Source organism: Callithrix jacchus, chromosome 2, assembly GCF_049354715.1.
Source record: "Callithrix jacchus isolate 240 chromosome 2, calJac240_pri, whole genome shotgun sequence".
NCBI classification, from domain to species: Eukaryota; Metazoa; Chordata; class Mammalia; order Primates; family Cebidae; genus Callithrix; species Callithrix jacchus.
The window spans coordinates 51,193,496-51,216,202 of NC_133503.1; the positions used below are offsets into that span (position 1 = coordinate 51,193,496).

General features: G+C 37.5%; 1 long non-coding RNA gene across 4 annotated transcripts in view; it reads left to right on the forward strand.

The window, feature by feature from the left end:
• The window catches only part of LOC144581136 (uncharacterized), a 316,017-nt gene that overhangs the window by 214,526 nt on the left and 78,784 nt on the right, over positions 1–22,707 (forward strand). Inside the window, exon 4 of one of the 4 annotated variants that reach the window (XR_013531664.1) lies at positions 11,559–11,671. The exons of the other annotated variants lie outside the window; for them this stretch is intronic. This is a non-coding gene — a long non-coding RNA (uncharacterized LOC144581136). The remainder of the gene's footprint in view (positions 1–11,558; positions 11,672–22,707) is intronic. 4 annotated transcript variants of the gene reach the window in all.

The following is a 22,707-nucleotide window of genomic DNA, read 5'->3' on the forward strand; positions in this document are numbered from 1 at the left end:
GCTACTGCCAACTACATGGGAGGCACTTGCTTTCTAGGCCCCAGTCTCTTTCCCTGGAAGGTGGAAGGAATCAACTTGGACCACCCCAAAGTTTTAAAGCTTCAAAAAGTGTTGATTTCATTTCATAAACACAAAGCTCTCTACAAACAGGATTCCCAGGATGATTTTTGTTGCCGACTTGTTAAGGATAAAGATATCCTGTACTTTCAATGTAGTCAACGTATAAGGTATGAGGAGAGTTCCCTTCACTCAGTCATTCCCTGTGAAGAACAAATCATGCACCTCTCTGGGACTCAGCTTTTCTATCTGTGAAGTGAGGCAAGTAAATCTTACTCTGTAGGTTCACTGAGTTTCTATGACAATGAAATAAGCAAAATGATGTCAACATTCTTTTAAAAAAAGTGAAGCTTTGCTTCCCTTGCTTTACAATCCCTTGCCTTTGTTCTTCTTTCCCTTTTACCGTATTTACCGGGCATCTACTATTTCACAAATAATTTTAGTTATGGAGGACACATGGGTAAGACACTTGTCCCAAGTCATGCCTTCAAGTGATGTTAGCATTTATTTGGGGAGATAGATATAGAAATACATTAATATGATACAGTGTTTTATAACAATTGATTGGGCACTTACTATGTGCACAGCACTGTTCTAAGCACTTATATTAACTCATTTGGTTTTCATACTAACCCCATAGTACCCAAGGCTACTATTATTTTTCCCAGTTTTGAGGAGGGTGAAACCAAGTCCAGAGAAGTTAAGCAACTTGCCTAAGGATACAGAGTTAATATGAACTGGGAGTAGTTTTGCTCCAGAGCCAGTTCTCTTAACCATTAGCAAGATATGTGTAAAGAATAGTAGAAACAAAAGAGATGGGGGAGTTACTTACAACCAGTGGAAATCAAGGCAAACTTTACAGAGGAAATTACAAACCAACTTTGCTTAGGAGTTTTGCATCAGAGAATGCATAGAAGTGTTCCAGGTAGTAGCAAAGGGAAGGGCCTTCCAGGCAGTTGGACAGCTAGAGTGAAGGAATGGAGGTGCAGAATAACCTAGGAAAGCATGAGGACCTCCATGATCTTGCCAACCTTTCTGACCTCATCACCTCTACTTCTGCCTTGCTTTCCTTGTGCTGCCCACACTGTCCTTCTGGCTGATCCTTGGACATGCCAAGCTGATCTAGTTTTAAGTCACTTCTAGTTGCTCTTTCCCCTCCTGACAGTCTCTTCCCCAGTATTGATTTGCTTTATTTTTGCCTGCCTTTCCTGACTTCACTGTAATGTCCAAAGGGTAGGAACCTTGTCCATCTTGCTCTCCGCTGTATCTGTAACATTTACAATAGTGCCTGGCAAGTGGAAACTGTTCAATGAATATTTTTAGAGTGCATGAGGTCAGGGTGGGAGATGGGCTATGATGGGACAAGGATGTTCCAGTGGACAGGGGCCCTACAATGAAGATCTTGAAATGACTGTAAGCCATTCCTATGACCCCTTTTCTAACAGTGGTTCTTTACCAGGGAAATATTACCTCTCCCCTTAGGGGACATTTGACATTGGCTGGAGCATTTGGTTGGTCACAGTAGAGGAGAGGAGGCATTGCTGACACTAAGTAGGTAGGTCAGTGTGCCATATGTCTTGTGATATACAGAACAACCCTACCCTGCACAACAAACAAGGTCCCATCCAAAGTGACAATAGCGTTCCCAAATCTCCCTAAGAAACACAATGAGCAGCTTCCAGGGGGCTGGGCAGTCTTAGCGTGTTCCAGTCTTAGCCTTTTAGAAAAAAGGGCTTGAAATGGAGTTTGGTTTTATTCATCTGTAAAGTAAAGCTCTTTTCCTTGCCACTGGGCTACCTGTGCTAGTAGAGAAGAAGGTACTTCACAAACTGTAAGATGCTTTGCTTGTTAGTTATGTTCCATATTAGGTACTTATCTTCACATGCGTAAAACTTACTATTGTTGCTATTTGCTTGAAAAACATCTCAGTCATGATTTCATTTGAATTTGGCAATTCTCCTTGTGAAGTAGTATGGCAATAGAATAAAACACATTACATATTGCTATATATGTCTATCTATTATCTCTTCATTTATCTATCCATCCACCAATCTCCATCCATCCATCCATCTGTCCATTCATTAGTCCATCCATGCAGCTATTCACCCATCCATTCATGCATCCAACAAAACAAAGACTCCAAGAGATTTTCCCAAGATCATGTGGTAAACTAATTGCAGAGCTGGTACAAAAACTCATGTCTACTGATTTGCTGATTTTTCTTGTGACCACAATATCTTCAGGCCCTTGTTGTGGTTATATGTAATAATGATGATAATAATAATGCATTAACTTAGTATTAGGTTGGTTTAAAAAGTAATTAAAGTTTTTTTTGTCATTTAAAGTAACACTTTTGATGGTGCAATTACTTTTGTACCAATATAATAATTTAGCACTTGTAATGTGTACGTCATATCACTGAATCTTCATCATGATCCTCTGAGGTATAGGTACCCTGGGCATCATTTCCCATTACAGATGAGGAAATAGAGGCTCAGAGAGCCAACCTCTCTGAGGTTACCAAGCAATGAAGAGCAAGAAGTGGGATTTGGAGTGACTTTAAATTGCTTTCTGGCAGGGAATGATCTAATATCTTCATGACTCAGAGAAACATAACGTTCCTCTACCTACTCCATGAGCCTCAAAGTTGACTTACATATCCCCCTGCCCCAAATATTGCAGAAGATTGCTGATATTACAGGCTTCTGCTGCTCTCACTGCTTTTTCTTAAGCTAAAGGAAGAAAAGAGAAAGGAAGGGACAATGAAAACGTTAGTGTAGAAGGGGAAGGGCCTGCTAATTCCTGAACTTATTTAGCTACTTAGTCACATATGTGGCAGTGACCTGAGACAATCACTGCCCTCTTGATGCAAAATTGTTCTGACTTTATTCTTGACAAATCTTGCCTTAAATTGAGGACCTCTTATGATGGGAGCTCACACTTTTTAAAGAGGCCCTTCTCAAGGATAGACATTTCAAATGGTTAGAAAGTTCTTCCTGATCCTGAGAAGAAATATTTTGTCCCTGAGTCATGACTTTGGTTATGGTTGTCTGCTGTATCCATTCAGTGTAAAGTCGAAATTCCCTTCTATAGGGCAGCTCTTCATATAGTTAGAGTCAGTCTTACTCACCTGGGTTTCATTTTCAGGCTAAATGATATATAAATTTTCCTAGCCATTTAAAATAACCCATTGTTTTTCTTCTTGTAATATCCTGAATACTCTGTGGATGCATTGTCTTGTGTCACTCTTGAGATGTGAAACCCGAAATGTGATACGAGGGAAATTGAACAAATAAACAATTACACAAACAGGGAAATGACAGGCAGAGTGCTGGGATAAAAGTAAAACTGAAAATGGTGTGTATTTTTGATGGGGAAATGGAGGGACACTGGTTTAGATAAATGGAGCTCATGCGCCAAAGGTTGATTTTACAGAGACAGAAGTAGAAGGTTATTTAGTTCAAAGCCCAGTTTAGATGCTAGTAAGGAAAAAAAATATATATATAATTCAAAATATGCCCAGCAATAGGTAGACAATGAACTAAAAAGAACTGAAACATCTCTCCACAGTTCAAAGAATCTTAACATTCATTTATGATTTCAACAGACTTTTAGTGATTTTTTTTTGAGTGAAGGAGGACTGTGTGCTGGACACTACACTGCACGGTGTACACTGCATAGAGACCAAAACAGAATGTTCTTTCTTCTGTACCCTGTCTTCCATGCTGCAGATCTGGCAGCTTTAAAGGGCAATGGGTACAATGCTAGACTTGTGATGCAGCGTTAGACCTGCCTTGTCTCAGGGTAGGCGGAGGTAAATTCTGCAGAGGGTTAAAGCTGGATTAACGGCCCATGAACATTTTATTTCTCTGCTGGCTGAGCACAGTAAATATCGATGGTAATGTAATGTTCTTTCTCATTGGGAGGAGAATGAGGGACAAAAGAGAGGAGGGAATTGACCTTTTAGTTTGAAAGAGAATATTGGAGAGACAGTGTCCCAGTCAAAATACACACGCACGCGTACACACACACACGCGCGCGCACACACGCACGCACGCGCACACACACGCACGCGCGCACACACACATGCGCGCACACACACGCACCTGCACGCGCGCGCGCGCACACACACACACACACACACACACAACTTCTGAAGTAATTGTCTTTTAGTAGATCATTTATTTTTAACCTTTTCTATATTATACAGACCACAAGAAAAATTGAATAAAAAACTGTGGACCTTTCTCTGGGAAAACATGTGCACATGCACATTAAATGATTCATATGATGTGGAACTCAGACCTACTAAGGAGTATCTGTGGCTCAGTAAGGAAAAGACACAATTGTGGTTCACATTTTGTAACTATATCTTGTGTATCTTGCCTGGCTTAAAGGTACATTAAAATTTTATTGAATTAATTGCCAAGAACTAAAATGAGAATATTTCTACATAAAAATTCAGGTGTCTGGCTTCTCTTAAAAAATTTAAATGTCTGGGGTCCCTGAGCTTGCATGGTTGCCATCCACTGGGTTCCAGTTATGCTGTCTTTTTATAAATGTGGAAAAGTCTCCCCAGTTGTCAAAAGTCTTCCTTTTTATACCCACTTTTAGGCCTTTTAATTTTATCCCTTATACTAGAAGGGGTTAAGATCAAGAGACCCCTCCCTCTTAAAGACACCTTTTTTTGTTTTGTCTTGTTTTGTTTCAGATAGATCTCTAGGGAACCATGAAGTCTAGTACCCTTAAAACCTGCTTTCAAAGCAAATCTCACATGGTGCCTCAGTGTATGAAGCAGATAAAGGGGAAGGAATTCTGGAGCACATGGGCCCAACACCACTGCCAGTTAGTTTGGTGCATCTCAGTCTTACTTTGATGGCTCCCAAAGCACCTCTGGGGGACCTTCAGGACTCTGCAGGGCACACTGGGAAACATCCGTGTATTAGTAGGAACTCCTTTTGGTTGCATTTGACAGAAACCCACTTCAAGCTTGCTTTAGCTGAAAAGATAATTTGTAGGTTTATGTAACTTTCGGCATCTGTCCTCAGACGAACCTGGATCCAGGAGTCCTGGTGATGTTATGAGGGATCCCCCTTGCTCCTTGCTTTGCTCTGAGTTGGCTTCATTCTCAGGAAGCTGGTCTCCTTTGGTGGAAGCAGATGGCCACCAGCAAGACTCCAGACTTGTATCATCTCCATAGCTAGTAGTCCTGTTAGAAAAAACAAACAAACAAGCAAACATCTTTTTCATAATAGCTCTAACAAAATCTGGGATTTGATTTTTTTGGATCATTTTGGGTAAGTGCTCATCCCTGAGTAAATACTCTATCCAGGAAAATGGGACCAACTCATTGGCTAGTCCCCTAATCGTAAATTGTAGGGATTACAAAACTCCAGTGAATACACAAACCCAGAACTTTGACCTCGAATTCTAGTGCATCTTCCATTTTATTACTTATTTATTTATTTTGAGTCAGGGTCTTGCTTTGTTACCCAGGCTGGAATGCAGTGACATGATCACGGCTCACTGCAGTCTCAACCTCCTGGGCTCAAGTCATCCTCCTGCCTCAGCCTCCCATGTAGCTGGTACTACAGGTATGTACCACCATGCTGGCTAACTTTTAAATTTTTTTGTAAAGTCTGAGTCTCACCATGTTGCAAAGGCTAGTTTTGAACTCCTGTGCTCAAGCAATCTGCCCACCTTGGCCTCCCAATGTGCTGGGATTACAGACATGAGCCACCATGTCTGGTCCACTTATTTCATTTTAGATGCGAGTTCATCTTTATTATCTATTTTTCTGTGATTCTGACTGATAGGTTGAAGTGTAACAGTAATCGAACTTGACAATAAATCAATCTCATAGCCATAGAATTTTAGTGATAAAAGGGGCCTAAGTGGGCTTATCATTCAAATGAGAAAACAGGCCAAGAGAGACTGACTGACTCATACAGGGTCAACTGACAATTTATATGAGGCTATCAAAGTACCCTCACATCTCTTATCTCATTTGACAGTAAGAATAATCCTATGACACATTGAACTTGGGTGTTTTTTTTTTCTCCAAACATTTTCTCATCAATGAGATCATTTTATCTCCATAACAACTCTGGAAATTAGGAGAGGATAAAAAGTATTCACCCACATTTATAGATAAGAACACAGGGTTAAAGAGGGTAAGATACTTGCCCAAGTTCCATGGCATATAGGGAGAAAAGCCAGTTTAGAATTCATCTGTCTAGCTCTGGGCTATTTTTTGGTATCATGTTTATATTAAATATTAAATTTTACTCAAGGTCCTTCTACATAAGTAATAATCTAAAGCAATTGGATAGACTGATCATTATCAAGGTCTTCAGATCTTACCATTATAAGTTATATATTTTATTTGTTTTGTACCAATGACAAATGCAGGGGCAATAGACTAGAGTAGAATGTATTTCCTTTATTCACAGGAACAAAATTTAAATAATGGAATTTGGGGAAAATAAACAGGTAAGATGAAGCAAAATTTGGAGAATTTTAGATCCAGGAAGAATTATGAAATAAAAGGAAGACTAATTATCTTCTTCAGAGGTGAGGAGACTCAGGTTCAGAAAGTTGATTTAATTTGCCTCAGGTCCTATAGATGGTGATCCACGATAGAGGTAAGACAAGAAAACAAATCTCCCAACTTTCTGTTGCCCCAAGGACTTTTACCATGATGATTGAGAGGCAGTGTGCTGTGGGGTAAGACACTGGATGATCTGCCAAAATGTTCTGTAGTGTTTCTGAGTGTAAGAAATGCCAGACATTGGGGTACTTAAGCGGAATTCTGGTGTCCCCAGACCTAGAATTGGGTAACAATGATTCAACCTCTAAGAAGTTAATTCTCATTAGTTTTCCTTTAATTCTTCTACACTTTTGATGGCATCAAAGGAAAAGTCTATGTTGGATTCAAATCAGAGTTTAATGCCTTTCTAGCACTTTCTAAATTCCTTCCTTTAGCAGAGTATCCAGGCCTTAGGTTCAAAGCGATTGGTAAGCCAGAATGGCTGGCTGTAATTTAATGGCATTGCTTTGTTTCTATTGCATCTATTAGCCACATATGGAAAATGATATTCTTTTCTAATTCAAGAAATGATCTAAAGTCTCTTTAAAACTTTCCTTAATTTTTATCTAAAATGTAAATAAAAGTGTTGATGTATGAGAAGTTTTATGCACATAATAGGTTATGCTGATAGTACACAGATATGACCAAAACCAAAATAACGATGAATGTATGAAGTTGGGGAATTACTGACACAGGGACTGAATCCAAGGCCATTGTGAGGGCCATGTTGAAGAATACACTTTGACCTCAGAGAAACATAGATTTGACTCCCAGTCCTGCCACCAAAATTAGCTGTGTGGCCTTAAGCTAGATACTTTATATCTCTGCATTTGAGCATCAAAAGTTAATAATACAACTTCTTTGCAAGGTTGTTGTGAAGATTAGGAATCTAAATGAGAAGTATGAAGCACAGTACCTGGCACATAGTAGGAACTAAAGAAATGGTAGCTCTCAAGAGAGCTGAGCTTTAAATCAGTATGAATGAAAGAAGAGAAAATGAAAGAATGGGTGGCAGTAAGGCACCCAATGCAGCCTTGATTTTAATCTCCCACCTCATTTTTTGTTTCTCCTAACTGGTCAGGTAAGATCACAGCTGGTTAAGTACATCTTTGCTCCAGGAGGTCTGTTTGTCACTTTTGGAAAAAGCAAACTATAATCCTTGAGGCTAATTTGTTACTAGAAGACTGGCTGTGTGTTTACTTGATGGAAAAGCAGCCTTCAGGGCATGCTGGGAGATTGATTCATTTGTTATTCCTGTGTATGAGGCCTTGGCTTCTGGGTTGTTAAAAAACAAACAAAAATATCCCTTAAAAATAGGCTATGGTTTGTTGAAGCTTGAAATGCAATCCTATGGTTCAGTCTTAAGAGAAAAATCTTCATCAAGCTTTTTGAGGTTTGCCCTTGTGGGCTGCTATAGTTTGTTGATGTGGTTTTTTTAAATGTTGCATTAAACATTATTCATCTTGGTTCCTGAGATTTTTATCTCTCAAATTCTGCAGCTGAGGCAAGTACCTCACATGCCTCATCCTAGTCCTAGTCATGTTCCACAATAACCAACTGCACCCTTGCTATATGAGGAAAAATGGTTGTAATTATACTATGAAGTTTCCTGATGAACTTAAAAGTAAATATTAGAGAAAGAGATTTTTTGCTCAACATAATTTGGACAACTTGAAATAGTTTACCCTATGAAGTGATGATTGCCCTGCTTTTGTGAGAGTACAAACTAGAGTAAGTGACTTCATTCAAAGAGGCTAGGAAGGGAAGGGGTTGTTGTACAATGAGTGGAAGAGGGATGGAGGACCTTCCTTTGCAATTCTGACATTGCATGAATTGAATCCATTCTTCTGTTGGGGCAGTCTATCATTCATTTGACAAACATCATTTCGGGTGTCGGCGCTATGCTAGAACTGAATGTGAATACGAATGTAAAGAGACCAGAGACCATATGGCTATCCTCAGGAGTTCACATTTCTCATGAGTGTGGCAGGAGTAGCCTTAACTCCAATAAAGTAGCTAGCATAAACTGAATGCTTATTATATGCAAGCCACTGTTGCTAGGTGCTCTACACAAATCATATATTTGTCATAGAAGTAAAATGTACATACAGTAATGTCCCCTTATGTGTGGTTTTGCTCTTTGCAGTTTCAGTTACCTGAGGTCAATCTTGGTCTGAAAATAGGTGAGTATAGTACAATAAGATATTTTGAGAGAGAGAGAGAGAGAGAGAGAGAGAGAAGACCCTACATTCATAAAACTTTTACTATATTATATTGTGATAATTATTCTATTTTATTATTAGGTATTGTTAATTTCTTAGTGTGCATAGTTTATAAAATATATTTTATTATAGGTATGTATAGGATAAAAGTATTTATAGGGTTTGGTAATATCCAAGGTTTCAGGCATTTACTGAGGGTCTTGGAATGTATCCGTTGTAGATAAGAGGGGACTATTGTTTAGTGAAATCCCCAAACCTTATGTTAAAATTTGTTAAGTTTTGATATTTGACACATTTTGATAAGTTAAATTCTACCCATGTAACCACCATCTCAATCAAGATATAGGAGATTTTCATCACTCCAGAAAGTTTCTTTGTGTCCCATTCCCTAGAGGCAATCTCTGCTTTGTTTTCTAGCACCATACATTAGTTTTGCCTGTGCAAAGACTAAATATATGTGAAATTAAACAGTGCACTCATATTTGAGTCTGGTTTCATTTATTTAGCATGCTTTTAACATCAGATGTATTATTATAGGTTTTAGTTGCTTCTTATTTCTAAGCAATATTCTGTTGTATAAATGTACCACAATTTCTTTGTCCATTCACCCGTTGGTAGATAGTTGTTTCTAGTTTTTGAGTCTTACAAATAAAATTGCTTTGCCCATTTTTTGTACAAGTCTTTTTGTTGATACAGGTTTTTTTTTTTCTGCTGAGTTATGAGGTAGGTTTATATTTAACTTATAAAAAAAAAAAAAGCTACCAAATAGTTTGTGAAGTGATTGGACCATTTTGTACTTCCTCCAGCAAACATGTAAGTTCAAGTTGGTCCACAGCTTTGCTAATATTTGGTGTTATTGGTATGTTAAGTTTTAGCCATTCTAATGGGTATGTAGTGGTATCTGGATATATTTTTCTTTTTAAAAATTATTTTAAATTTATGTGTAGTAAAGTTGACTTTTTACTGATGTATAGTTGTGTGAGTTTTAACTATGTCTAGATTTGTATAAACACCTGCCACTACTGCAATCTGGATATAGAACAATTCTGTCACCTAAAAAAACTTTCTCATGCCATCCTTTTATAGTCAAGCCCTATTCTCACTCCAACTCTGGCAATTACTGGTAATATTTTTCTCTCCTGTTAATTTTGCTGTTTCCAGAATGTCATATAAATGGTCAAGTTCTGGTGAGGTTCCTCTTCAGGGTTGCAAACAGCTGACTTCTAATAAACAAATAAACTCTACATCTTCTTCAGCACCTGTTTCTTTTTCTTTTCCTTTTTTTGGGAGAGCGTTTCATTCTAATAGGCATGTGAAATTTTATGGTAATTTTAATTTTCATTTTTCTAATGGCTAATAATGTTGAGCACCTTTTCCTGTATTTGCCATTCATATTCCTTAGCGAAATGTCTGTTCAAGTCTTTTGCACAACTTTTAAAAATTGGGTTGTTTATTTTTATTTAGGATTTGAAGTTTCTTTACATATGCTGTATAAAAGTCCTCAGTCAGATATAGTTTTTCACAAATATTTCTCCCAGTCTGTGGTTCGTCTTTTCAGCCTCATAACATAGTCTTTTGCAGGGAAGTTTTGAATTTTCATGAAGTCTAACATCAATTTTTTTGTGAATCATGCTTTTCACGTTATAGTTATGAAATCTTTGCCTGGTTTATGTCACAAAAACATTCTCCCACAGTAGAGTTTAAAATTTAAGTCTTTAACTGATCAATTATCTTTTAAGGAAACTAGAAGATAAACATCTATGTTTCATTTTTACCCCCGTAGTTACCATGTTTGGCTTCCTGTTTTCTGTTGATCCAAGTTGTGATTCAGTGTAATTTATCTTCTGCCTGAAAAACTTCCTTTACAACATGTATGTGCAGGGATGCTGGCAATTAATTCCTTCTACTTTTATTAATTTGAATAATTGTTTTACCTTGAATTTTCAAAGTTATTTTCACTGGATATAAAATTATAGGTAGGCAATTTTATTTTCTTCTGAACTATAATGATGCCATGTTGTTGGCTTTTGGGGCTTCTATTTTCTCTGATAAGAAATCAGTCATCATAGTTTTGTTGTCCTCTGTAGGTAATATGTCTTTTGTCTCTGGCTACTTTTAAGATTTTTCTCTTTATCTTTTGCTTTCAGCAGTTTGACTCTGTTTTGTGGTTTTCTTTATGGTGACTCTGCTTTGGGGCTTGCTATCATGTTTCTATCTCTGATTTGATCTTGTTCACATTATTTGGGAATTTCTCAGTCATTATCTTTACAATTATGTTTTCTCTATTTTTTTCTCTCATCTCTTTATAGGACTCAAAATACACACCTTAGATTTCTTTATGTTTTCCTTCATATCATGAGGCTCTGCCTGTGTTTCTCCATCTTCTTTTCTCCATTTTTTAGTTTAGATTATTTATCTCTTTATAGTTCACGAACCCCTTTGCCTATAGCTTTTTTTCTGCTATTAATTCCATTCAATAACTATTTCAAATCTAATATTGCATATGTCAGTGCTAGAATTACCACTTGTTTCTTTTTAATTATTTAAATTTATTTTTTGATAATACCCTCTCTTTATTTATTATGTTCATTTTATTCCCTGTGAGTTTTTGAACACATTTATAATAGTTGCACTAACATCCCTGTTTGCTAGTTGCATCTGGGACATTCTGTGGTCTATTTCTATTACAGGTATACCTTGGAGATATGGTGCTCAATACAAGAACAGTGTAATAAAGCTAACATCACAATGAAGAGAGTCGCACCATGTTTTTCTTCTTTTGGTTTTCCAGTGCTTCTAAAAGGTATACTCACACCATCATGCAGTCTACTAAGTGTGCAATAACATGTCTATAACAATGTACATACTTTAATTAAAAATACTTTGTTAAAAAATGCTAACCATCATCTAAGCCTTCATCAAGTTGTAATCCTTTTGCGAGTGAAGGATCTTGCCTCAATATCGATGGCTACTGACTGATTAGGGTGGTGGTTACTGAAGGTTGGGGTGATAGCAGCAGTTTCTTAAAATTAGACAACAATGAAGTTTCCTGCATTGATAGACTCTTCCTTTCATGAAAGATTTCTCTGTAGCATGTGATGCAATTTGATAGCATTTTACCCACAGTATAGTTCCTTTCAAAATTAGAATCAGTTTAAGATCAATTATTAGAGGGAATTTTTTAAAAAGGGAAAAATATTAGAGCTAGTTCTTCCAAACCCTGCTCTTTCTTTATCACCTAAAAGTTTCTAATTTTTAGAGCCTCTAATTTAACTGGCCTGAATTTTTTTTCTTGTTATTTCCACTCACTGAATTAGCATTTTTAATTTCCTTCAAAATATAAAAATATGTTTATATGATATTCCAAATCCTCAATTGTCATTTCAATAATGTCCACAGCATCTTCACCAGGAGTGGGTGCCATCTCAAGAAACTATTTTCTTTGTTCATCCATAAGAAGCAACTTTTCTGTTCAAGTAATCTCATGAGATTGAAGCAATTTAGTCACATCTTTAGGCTCTACTTCTAATTCTAGTTCTCTTTCTATTCTGCCCCACCTGCAGTTATCTCCTCCACTAATATCTTGAATCCCTGAAAGTTACTCATAATGCTAGGAATTAACTTCTTCCAATTACCTGTTCTGTTGATATTTTGACCTTCTCCCATGAATCACGAATGCTCTTAATGACATTTAGAATGGTGAATCCTTTCCAGAAGGGTTTCAATTTACACTACTGGATCTAACAGAGGAATCCATACCCCTGGCATCAATGGCCTTGTAAAATATATTTCTAAAACAATAAGGTTTGGAGATCAAAACTCTCCCTTGATAGATGAGTTCCCAAATGAATGTTATGGAATAATGAAAATGTCACAAAAGCAACATTATTCTTTCTGTACATCTCTATCAGAGCTCTTAAGTGAGTAGTGCATTATTAATAAGCAGTAGTATTTTAAAGAAATCTTTTTGTCTGAAAAGTAGGTCTCAACAGTGCGCTTAAAATATTTAGTAAACCATGCTGTAAACAGATGTGCCATCATCTTTTGTTGTTCCATTTCTAGAGCACAGGCAAAGTCGATTTAACATAATTCTTAAGGACTCAAGGATTTTCAGAATGGTCAATGAGCATTGGCTTCAACTTCAAGTCACCAGCTGCATTATCTCCTAAAAAGAGAGTCAGCCTGTCCTTTGAAACTTTGAAGCAAGGCTTTGATTTCTCCTTTCCAGCTATGAAAATCCTAGTTAGCATCTTCTTCCAATAGAAGCTGTTTTGTCTCCATTGAATATCTGTTGTTCTGTGTAGCCACCTTTGGTAGTAATCCAATGATCTTAGTCAGATCTTCTGGATAACTTGCTTTAGTTTCCCCATGAACACTTGCTGCTTCACTTTGCACTTTTTTATTATGGAGATCGCTTCTTTCCTTAAATTTTGTGAACCAACCTGTGCTAGCTTCCAATTTTTCTTCTGCAGCTTCCTTACCTCTTTCAGCCTTCATAGAACTGAAGAGAGTTAGGGCCTTACTCTGGATTAGACTTTGGTTTAAGGGAATACTGTGGCTGGTTTGATCTGTCCAGATCACTAAAACATTCTTTATATCAGTAACAAGGCAGCTTCCTTATTGTTCATGTGTTCACTGGATTAGCATTTTTAATTTCCTTCAAATATTTTTTTCTTTGCATTCACAACTTAGCTGTTTGGTGCAAGAGACCTAGCTTTTGGCCTTTCTTGGCTTTCAACATGCCTTCTGACTAAGCTTAATTATTTATAACTTCCAGGTTAAAGTGAGCGACATGCAACTATTCCTTTTACTTGAACAGTTAGAGGACATTGTAGGGTTATTAATTGGCCAATATCAATGTGTCTCACGGAATAGGAAGGCCCCAGAAGAGGGAAGGAGATGGAGGAACAGCCAGTTGGTGAAGTAGTTAGAGCACATATAACAATTATCAATTAAGTTTACTGTCTTGTGTGGGTGTGGCTCATGATGCCCCAAAACGATTGTAATAGTTTACATAAAAGATCACTGTTCACAAATCACCATAACAAAGATAACGATAATGGAAAATTTGAAATGTGAGAATTACCAAAATGTGACACAGTGATACAAAATGAGCATATGCTGTTGGAAAAATGGTGCCCCTAGACTTGCTCCATGTAGGGTTGCTAGAAACCTTTAATTTGTTAAAAGCACAACATCTTAAAATGCAATAAAGTGAAGCACAAAAAAATGAGTTATTCTAGTGCCTGCCTTTTTTCCTTGAAAATAGGTTGCATTTTTCTCTTTCTTCTCTTATCTAGTAATGTTAGATATTATTGATGATACATTATAGGTATGTATATTTATTAAAAACTTTCCTCTATTAGATCTATTCTTACAGGTAGTTAAGTGACTGGGTGATTACAATGAACTTGTGAAAGCTGGATTTTACACTCTTCTCAGGTATATGTATTTCTGTATTGCTTTTAGTCCTAGGAAGAATCCCTTAATCCTGAGAAGTTGTCTTTATCTCATGCCATAGCCCTTCTGGAGTATTAATAGAAAGCTCAAGGAATTTATCAAGCTTTATAAGTATTGCATGATTAAACCCCCAAATGCTGTCTTCTCTGAAGAATGCGGCAACTGAAATCTCAGTTTAGGCCTTCAGATTCCACTGTTGATTTCTGCTGGGTTCCCTCTCACATGACCTATTCACGAGTGGGCCAAAGATTTGCAAGGTGTTTACACTCAAGTTTTTGTGCTTACCATCCACAAATTCCACTTTCCTGAATTTTCTCTGTTGGTTTTCAGTCATACTGATGGCACTCAATTTTTTTGACATCTTTAGCTTGTAAGACTATGACTTTCTGCTTGATTTCTATTTAATCTGCAACATGTGGACCAGAGAGTGCCTTCAGAAAAACAGTTAAATACACATGGATCTTACCTTATATAGTTTCCTTCTTTCCTAGATATAATACACTCCATTTTATAAAATGTTTGCTTTGGACCACTCTCAGTGCCTTGAAACAGTTGTGTTTCTTAGAATATTTCATCCACAGTTTATAATTATTATCTGTAGATGATTTAGTCCAATACAAGTTACTCTGTTATTACTGGAATTAGAATTTCTTTCTATCTATAAATTATTGAAGTTTTCCTCATAAAAAAATAATAATTAGCAGTTATTGTTACCACTGTTTTCCTGGTAAGCAAAACAGGCTCAGAAAGATTAATTCATTTTCTCAAAGTTATCCAGTTTGTAAGTGGCACTGAGTTAGACTCTAAGCCCTATAATTTTAGCCACAAATCTCTACTATTGGCATTATAGTAATTTAAGGTAGAGAATAAAAGAGTCATGTGATCTCAGGGGAAAACTCAATGTGTTGATGCCAAGCACATGCTGTTTATTTTGTTTGTCTGTGCAATAGCCAAAAAGAGAAGTTACTGCAATGACCCAGATATTTTATTTATGCCATTGTTGATACAACATATACTCAGCTTGCAGACTTGGTGCCTGCCTGACGTCACTTACCAGGCTGTGTTAAGTCATTTCATCAGATGGAAGACTGCTTACCAGGAAGATGGGAAAGCATTAGGTAATCCACAAGTAGAATAGCATTACATAGTCATCTAATAGAAAAGTAAGTCATAGAAGGAAGGAAAAGACCATCAAGATTGTACAACTATGTACTAGTTAGCTTGGGCTGCCATAGCAAAATGCCTTAGGCTGCATGGTTTAACAGAAATTCATTTTCTCACAGTTCTAAAGCTTGGAAATCTCAGATCAATATTCTGGCTGATTTGGTTTCTTGTGAGAGCTCTCTTTGTGGCTTGCGAATGACCACCATCTCACTATAGTCTCACATGGCCTTTCCCTGCTTCCTCTTTTATAAGAACATTGATCCCACTGCATCAGGACCTCATACTCATGACTTCATCTAACTTAGTTACTTCCAAAGTTCCCATCTCTAAATGCCACCATATTGGGGCCTAGGGTTTCAATGTGAAAATTTTTGGAAAACACAGTTTAGTTCATAATAGCTAAACACTGGTATCCAGGTAATAGCTGAAATGACTGAGGTCAGACAGATAGAGAGAGAATAAATCCAGGAGAACTTTTGAAGCATCCTCCCTTGCTTGGTGTTTTTTCATTGGAGGATAGCCCTCTGGCTGAATTTGTCAAATAAGACTCTTCTTTTCTTTACCTGTTAGGTATTCCAGAGATCTATATAAGAATTTCCCTTGCCTATGAGCTAAACAAGCAACTATCTACCCAGAATTATTTTGTGTGTACCAACTACCCTAAAATATCCTTTATTCTTGCCTTATTAAGCTTCCAACATAAAAGGGACTCTATTGGTTAAAAGCATGGTCTCTAGCAACATAGCTAGCTTTGTTAGAGGTGGCTCATTTAAAACTTGAATTGATACAATCCTTTCTCATATGAGAGCTTCTATGGGTAAACACTAATGAGGAAATCTTTCACTATGTGAAAGCTCTATCATATTGTTAACTTGAATATCAGTTTCCTCATCTGTCAAATGGGGATAAGGACAACATAAATTTTTTATTTGTTATAAATAAAATCTGAGAGGATATAGCTATAGTTCTTACCAGAGTATTTGACACATTGTAAGCTCAAAAGACATCTGATGATGATGATGATGAAAGAGAGTAATTGTGGGCACTGATACTATTAGGAAAACTATTTGGGGCTTCCTGGATATTCCAAAACTAGTGTGACTACAATGGAAATACGAGATTTGTGAGGGGGGAAAAGGACCACATAGAAAAGAGACAAACATAAGGGGCATAAATATATACAATTTTTATTTGCCAATTCAAATAGATGATTTTTTTAAAAGACTACAAAGACAACCCACAGAATGGGAGAAAATACTTGCAAACCGGATGCCTGATAATATCAGAAAAGAACTTGTTAATATCTAGAATATATAAAGAATTCCTATAAGTCAATTACAAAACAATGACCAAATTAAAATAAAATGAGCAAAGAACTTGAATAGACATTTCTCCAAAGAAGATGTGCAAACGGTCAACAAGCACATGAAAATATGCTCACTATCACCAACTATTAGGGAAATATAAATCAGAACCACAATGGGATAGCATTTCATGTCATTAGGATGACCATTATCAAACCAAAAATAGAAAGAAATAAGTGCTGATAAGGATGTGGAGAAATTGGAAATCTCATGCATTGCTGGTGAGAATGCATGAGAAAATGGTGTAGCCACTGTAAAGAACTGTTTAGTGGTTCCTCAAAAGGCTAAATATAAAGGGATATAAACATCTAATCTAGCAATCTCAGTCCTAGGTATATGCCACTAAGAATTAAAAGCAAGGAGTCAAACAGACACTTGTGCACCAGTGTTCATAGCAGCATTTTTCACAACAGCCAGGAGGTAGAAACAATCCAAATGCCCATCAACAGGTGAATGGATGAACAAAATTTGGTGTGTATGCAATGAAGTGTTATTCAGTCATAAAAAGGAATGAAATTATGATACATCTACAACATAGATAACCCTTGAGGCTAAGTGAAATCAGCCAGACACCAAGGACAAACAATTAATATTCTACTTTATGAGATAACTGAAAAAGGCAAATCATAGAGACAGAAAGTAGATACAGGTTACCAGGGACTTAGGGTAGGGGCAGGTATGAGAGATTGAAGAGTTACTGTTTAATGGGTACAGAGGTTCTGTTTGGAATGATGAAAGAAATGGCTAGTGGTGATAAAGGCATAACATTGTGAATGGAGTTATGCCATAGAAATGTGCACTAAAAATGGTTAATATGGAAAATTTTATGTTGTATATATTTAAGCACAATAAAAGTGTTAAAATAGATTGGAAATATTAGAGTTGAATTTGTTCCACACAATTTTGCATAGGAATAATGCAGAATTAGTGAGCAATTTGGATTTCCATTTACAAGGTGAAATAACCGGAGTTCCAAGGTAGCAACAAAGCATATCAGGGTAACTTAAGAGAGAGTAGAGAAACCAAGACTCAAACTCCACATCTTTGGTTTACATATTAAGTCTTGGTAGCTAAATGGTAGATGTAATCAGTAAACCAATGAAGCAGATAGTTTCTTAGCTCCTGTACTGCACTAAGCCCTGTCCTAGGGAACTTCTGGGGATGGCCATAGAAAGGTGAAGCAAGACATTTATGCAACCAACAAACATGAAAAAAAGCTCATATCACTAGTCATTAGAGAAATGCAAATCAAAACCACAATGAGATACCATCTCATGCCAGTTAGAATGACAATCATTAAAAGGTTGGGATACAACAGATGCTGGAGAAGATGTGGAGAAATAGAAATGCTTTTACACTGTTAGTGGGAGTGTAAATTAGTTCAACCATTGTGGAAGACAGTGTGGCTATTCCTCAAGGATCTAGAACCAGAAATACCATTTGACCCAGCCATCCCATTACTGGGTATATACCCAAAGGATTATAAATAATTCTACCATAAAGACACATGCACACATATGTTTATTGTAGCACTATTTACAATAGCAAAAACTTAAAACCAACCCAAATGCCCATCAATGATAGACCAGATAAAGAAAATGTGGTACATATACACCATGGAATACTATGCAGCCATAAAAACGGATAAGTTCTTGTCCTTTGCAGGGACATGGTTGAAACTGAAAACCATCATTCTCAGCGAACTAACACAGGAACAGAAAACTAAACACCGTGTGTTCTCACTCATACGTGGGAGTTGAACAATGAGAACACATGGACACAGGGCGGGGAACATCACACACTGGGTCTGTGAGGGCAGAGGGTTAGGGGAGGGATAGCATTAGGAGAAATACCTAATGTACATGACAGGTTGATGAGTGCAGCAAACCACCATGGCACATATATATTTATGTAAAAAATCTGCACATTCTGCACATGTATCCCAGAACTTAAAGTATAATTTAAAAAAATATATTTCCTGACCACTTCAGGAACCCCTATAAAATGAATGGTAAATTAAAGAATCTTGAGATGCCATGTAACCAAACACCACCTTACCTCAAATCACACTGCCACGTGTGTACCTATGCAACTATCTTGCATGCTCTGCACATGTACCCCAAAACCTAAAATGCAATAAAAATAATAATAATTTTTAATCTCAAGAATTCTGCAATTTGGTTAGAAATAACAGTTTAATTATCCATTCAAAAAAGATTTTTGAGAAATACAAACTTATAAACTTAAGAGCTAGGTTGGGTGATTTAAAACTATGAAGTACTATATGAGGTGAGATTCAGCAAGGGCTGGATCTGGGAAGACTCTGACCTCGAATAGGGCTTTGGTTAGGGCTAAGGTGCTGATGTTGAAAGTCTGACAAGTATCAGATCTGCTGCATTAATGATGGATCATCTCATGAATGCTGAGTTGTAAAGGGGCCTGCCATTCCAGCAAGAGGCTGATGGATTTGTTAAAGCTTTCCAGGAAAGCTGTACTAACTGGATCAGCTGCTAACATGCATTGAGGCTTTGAGTGGGACTAACCCCAATTGCTGTGAATCAGTTCCTCTTTTTTATCTTTTTTTTTTCTTTCTCCTATATTTTGTCTCTTTGGTAAAGCCAGGTGACGGGGATACAATAGCCAGGTTTACTTTCTTGGAGATAAAGGAGTCTGGAAAAATCTATTATGTAACTTTTCTCTGGTTTTTACACCCTGGGGGATTTAATTCAGGCGTAAAGAAACCTTATCCCACAATTTAATCCCTCACCACCAGGGTTTCCAGCCCCCAATGCCATAGACTTAATTAGTGCTTTAGTATCCCTGAAAATCTAGAGGAGGACTAGAAGCCAAAAAGGCAACTCCACGTGGTTCCAATGTGGATGCTGCAGAATTGGTCTTTATGAGACTTGTTCAAGGTGGTTTAATCAAGGAGATCCATTTTTAGAGAGTTTTTCAAGTTCTTGTTGGTACTATCATGGGCTTCATTGATAGAGGAGAATGGTTAGCAAAATCTTTTCCTCTTCTTCTCTTGCCTTTTTCTTTTCTTTCTTCCTTATTTTTCTTGTTCTTTCTATATTAGTTGAGCAGTGTTAAAAGATAAAACTCAGTTTTGGGTATATGAAATGCATAACTTGCTCATAGCTGACCCTTAATAAATGTTTTCAAACTGAGCTGAATGTATAAGCATATTTTCTTGCTCTTGGGAGTCTCTCTGTTGTTTAAGGTTTGACCATAAAATGGCCCTACTCACTCTTCAATTCTCTACCTGTTCCTGAAGAATTTTCTAGCCAAAGTTGTCCATCTCATCTCTTAGACACAGTGTGAGCATTCCATGCTTCAAGTTTGATGTGCTGATCTTCAAACCTGTGTCTGTGTCTACTTCTTCAAATATCTACTTCAAATGTCTTGACCCTTCAAGTTCCACTTCACGCTTGGACAGCTTTTCAAGCATTACTCTAGGTCCTATAGTTCTCTTCATCCTCTGCCTCTGTCTTTTTTTTCTCTATATTGCTTCAATAACTAATGTGTACACAGCAAACTTTGTCAGCCACTCCTGGGTGATGCTTTTACACTACAGCGTGGTTCTATGTGTGTTTGTCTCTGCCTGTTTCAGTGTTGTTGGGAAATGTTATTGGCTTTTCTTCACATCACCACACACTGAATGATTGCTTTTGTAGCTTGTCAGGCCTTTATTGGGTACCTAATCTCAGTATTACCTGACACCGTTTTAAGAAACTCTTCCTGTAAGTCAACCAAATTTTTAGATGATGTAGATACTCTCAACTCTGCCTCAGTCTGTACCTGGAGGTTATAAATAAATTAGTGGCTGAGGCTTAGAGTCAGTTTATATTTGGAATTAAATCTTCACAGTAAATATATATATATATAAATTATAATTAATTTATACTTTATTCATTTGTCTCACATGGATATTTTGCTAGTTACTGTATTCCAGCAGAGAGCCTGGCATGTAGTAGACACTACAATACTTGTTGAATAATGGATTAATGAATGACTTTACTCTGTGGTTGGGATTAAGGCCCACCATTGGCTGGAGTTAAGGCTAAGTCTGTGCCCAGGGTTAGATGCCAGTCTTGTTTTGTTTCAGCAGTAAGTCTGGCTATTTGTAGCTGGGGTCAGACTTTATCCTTCGAGTGGGCTGAGTAGATGTCTAGAGTTAAAACACAGGGCAAGTCTCCCAGAGCACATTCCCTGATTTCAACCTAGAAATCAGTCTAGAGTAGTAGACTGAATCTACCACACTCACTCTACCTACAGCATGGACTTCAAAGGTAGTTCTCAACTGAATTTTAGGTAAGTGAATTTCTGACTTCATAATCCATTGAAAGCTACCATCACAGTAATAAATGGTCCAATTTCAAGTCCTAGATTAGGGATTCTCTCCTGCAGTGATCGTTGAGCAACAAAGGAGTTGGTGAATTATGACTGTGAATTGCTCATTTTCCCCGTATGCTCACTTGTTCTCTGTTCTAGTTGAAATGTCATTCCCCAGCGTCTCTATTGTGATGGTTCTCTGCTGCTGTGTTTGCCTTGAGTTCTTCTGGCTGGCTGTATCATTGCCTTTCTCATTTCCTTTTGTCCTCTCCTAGTTTTTAGCAGTCACCTTGCTGGGTTTTTGCTGAGGCAGCACCACTCACAAATGATTAATAACTTGGAAAATGGCTGTGAGTCTGATGATGGATTAATCCCAGTGGTGAAGGAATAACTGGGAGATCAGTTGCCCTGTAGAGGAAATGACCACTGGAAACTCTTTACCTGGATTTGGGCAAGCTTTCTCTCCACTGAGATCACTGCTGAACACATAGAACCTTCTTTCTTGCTGCTGTGTCTTCTCATAGTGCTTCAGCTTCCAGGATCCTGCTACTGTTTCATTATCCAAACTTACCACTGCAGAGTCCTGTGCTCTGATCTCTCCTTTCAGTCAAATGAACCAGGTTTTGATCTTAAATTTGTTATGATTCAGCTATTATACTTTACACAAGTGTTTAATCTCTCATAGATCTCAATTTCTTCATCTGTAAAATGGGAACGATAGTCTCTGTGAGGATAAAAGGTGATACGTGGCCAGTCGCGGTGGCTCAAGCCTGTAATCCTAGCACTTTGGGAGGCCGAGGCGGGTGGATCACGAGGTCAAGAGATCAAGACCATCCTGGTCAACATGGTGAAACCCCATCTCTACTAAAAATACAAGAAATTAGCTGGGCATGGTGGCGCGCGCCTGTAATCTCAGCTACTCGGGAGGCTGAGGCAGGAGAATTGCCTGAATCCAGGAGGTGGAGGTTGCGGTGAGCCGAGATCGCGCCATTGCACTCCAGCCTGGGTAACAGCAGCAAAACTCCATCTCAAAAAAAAAAAAAAAAAAAAAGAAAAAGGAAAAAGGTGATAGGTTTGTCATTGCTTTGTAAAAGTTGTGTGCAAAGAAAAGAATAATTTGTATGAACCTTTTACACAATTTTTTTTTAAGACATAGTCTTGCTCTATACCAGGCTGGAGTGCATTGGCATAATCCTGGCTCACTGCAACTTCCGTTTTCTGGTTTCAAGCAATTCTCATGCCTCAGACTCCCAAGTAGCTGGCATGCACCACCACGCCTGGCTAATTTTTTGTACTTTTTAGTAGAGACAGGGTTTCACCATGTTGGCCAGGATAGTCTCAATCTCTTAACTTCGTGGTCCACCCGCCTTGGCCTCCCAAAGTGCTGGGTTTACAGGCATGAGACACCATGCCCAGCCTAATTTTTTAATATTGGAAGAGGAATTTCAATGTGATAACTAGGAGTCATGAATAGTATGACCATTGTTGGAGGTCACACTATTTCTCAGGACAAGTT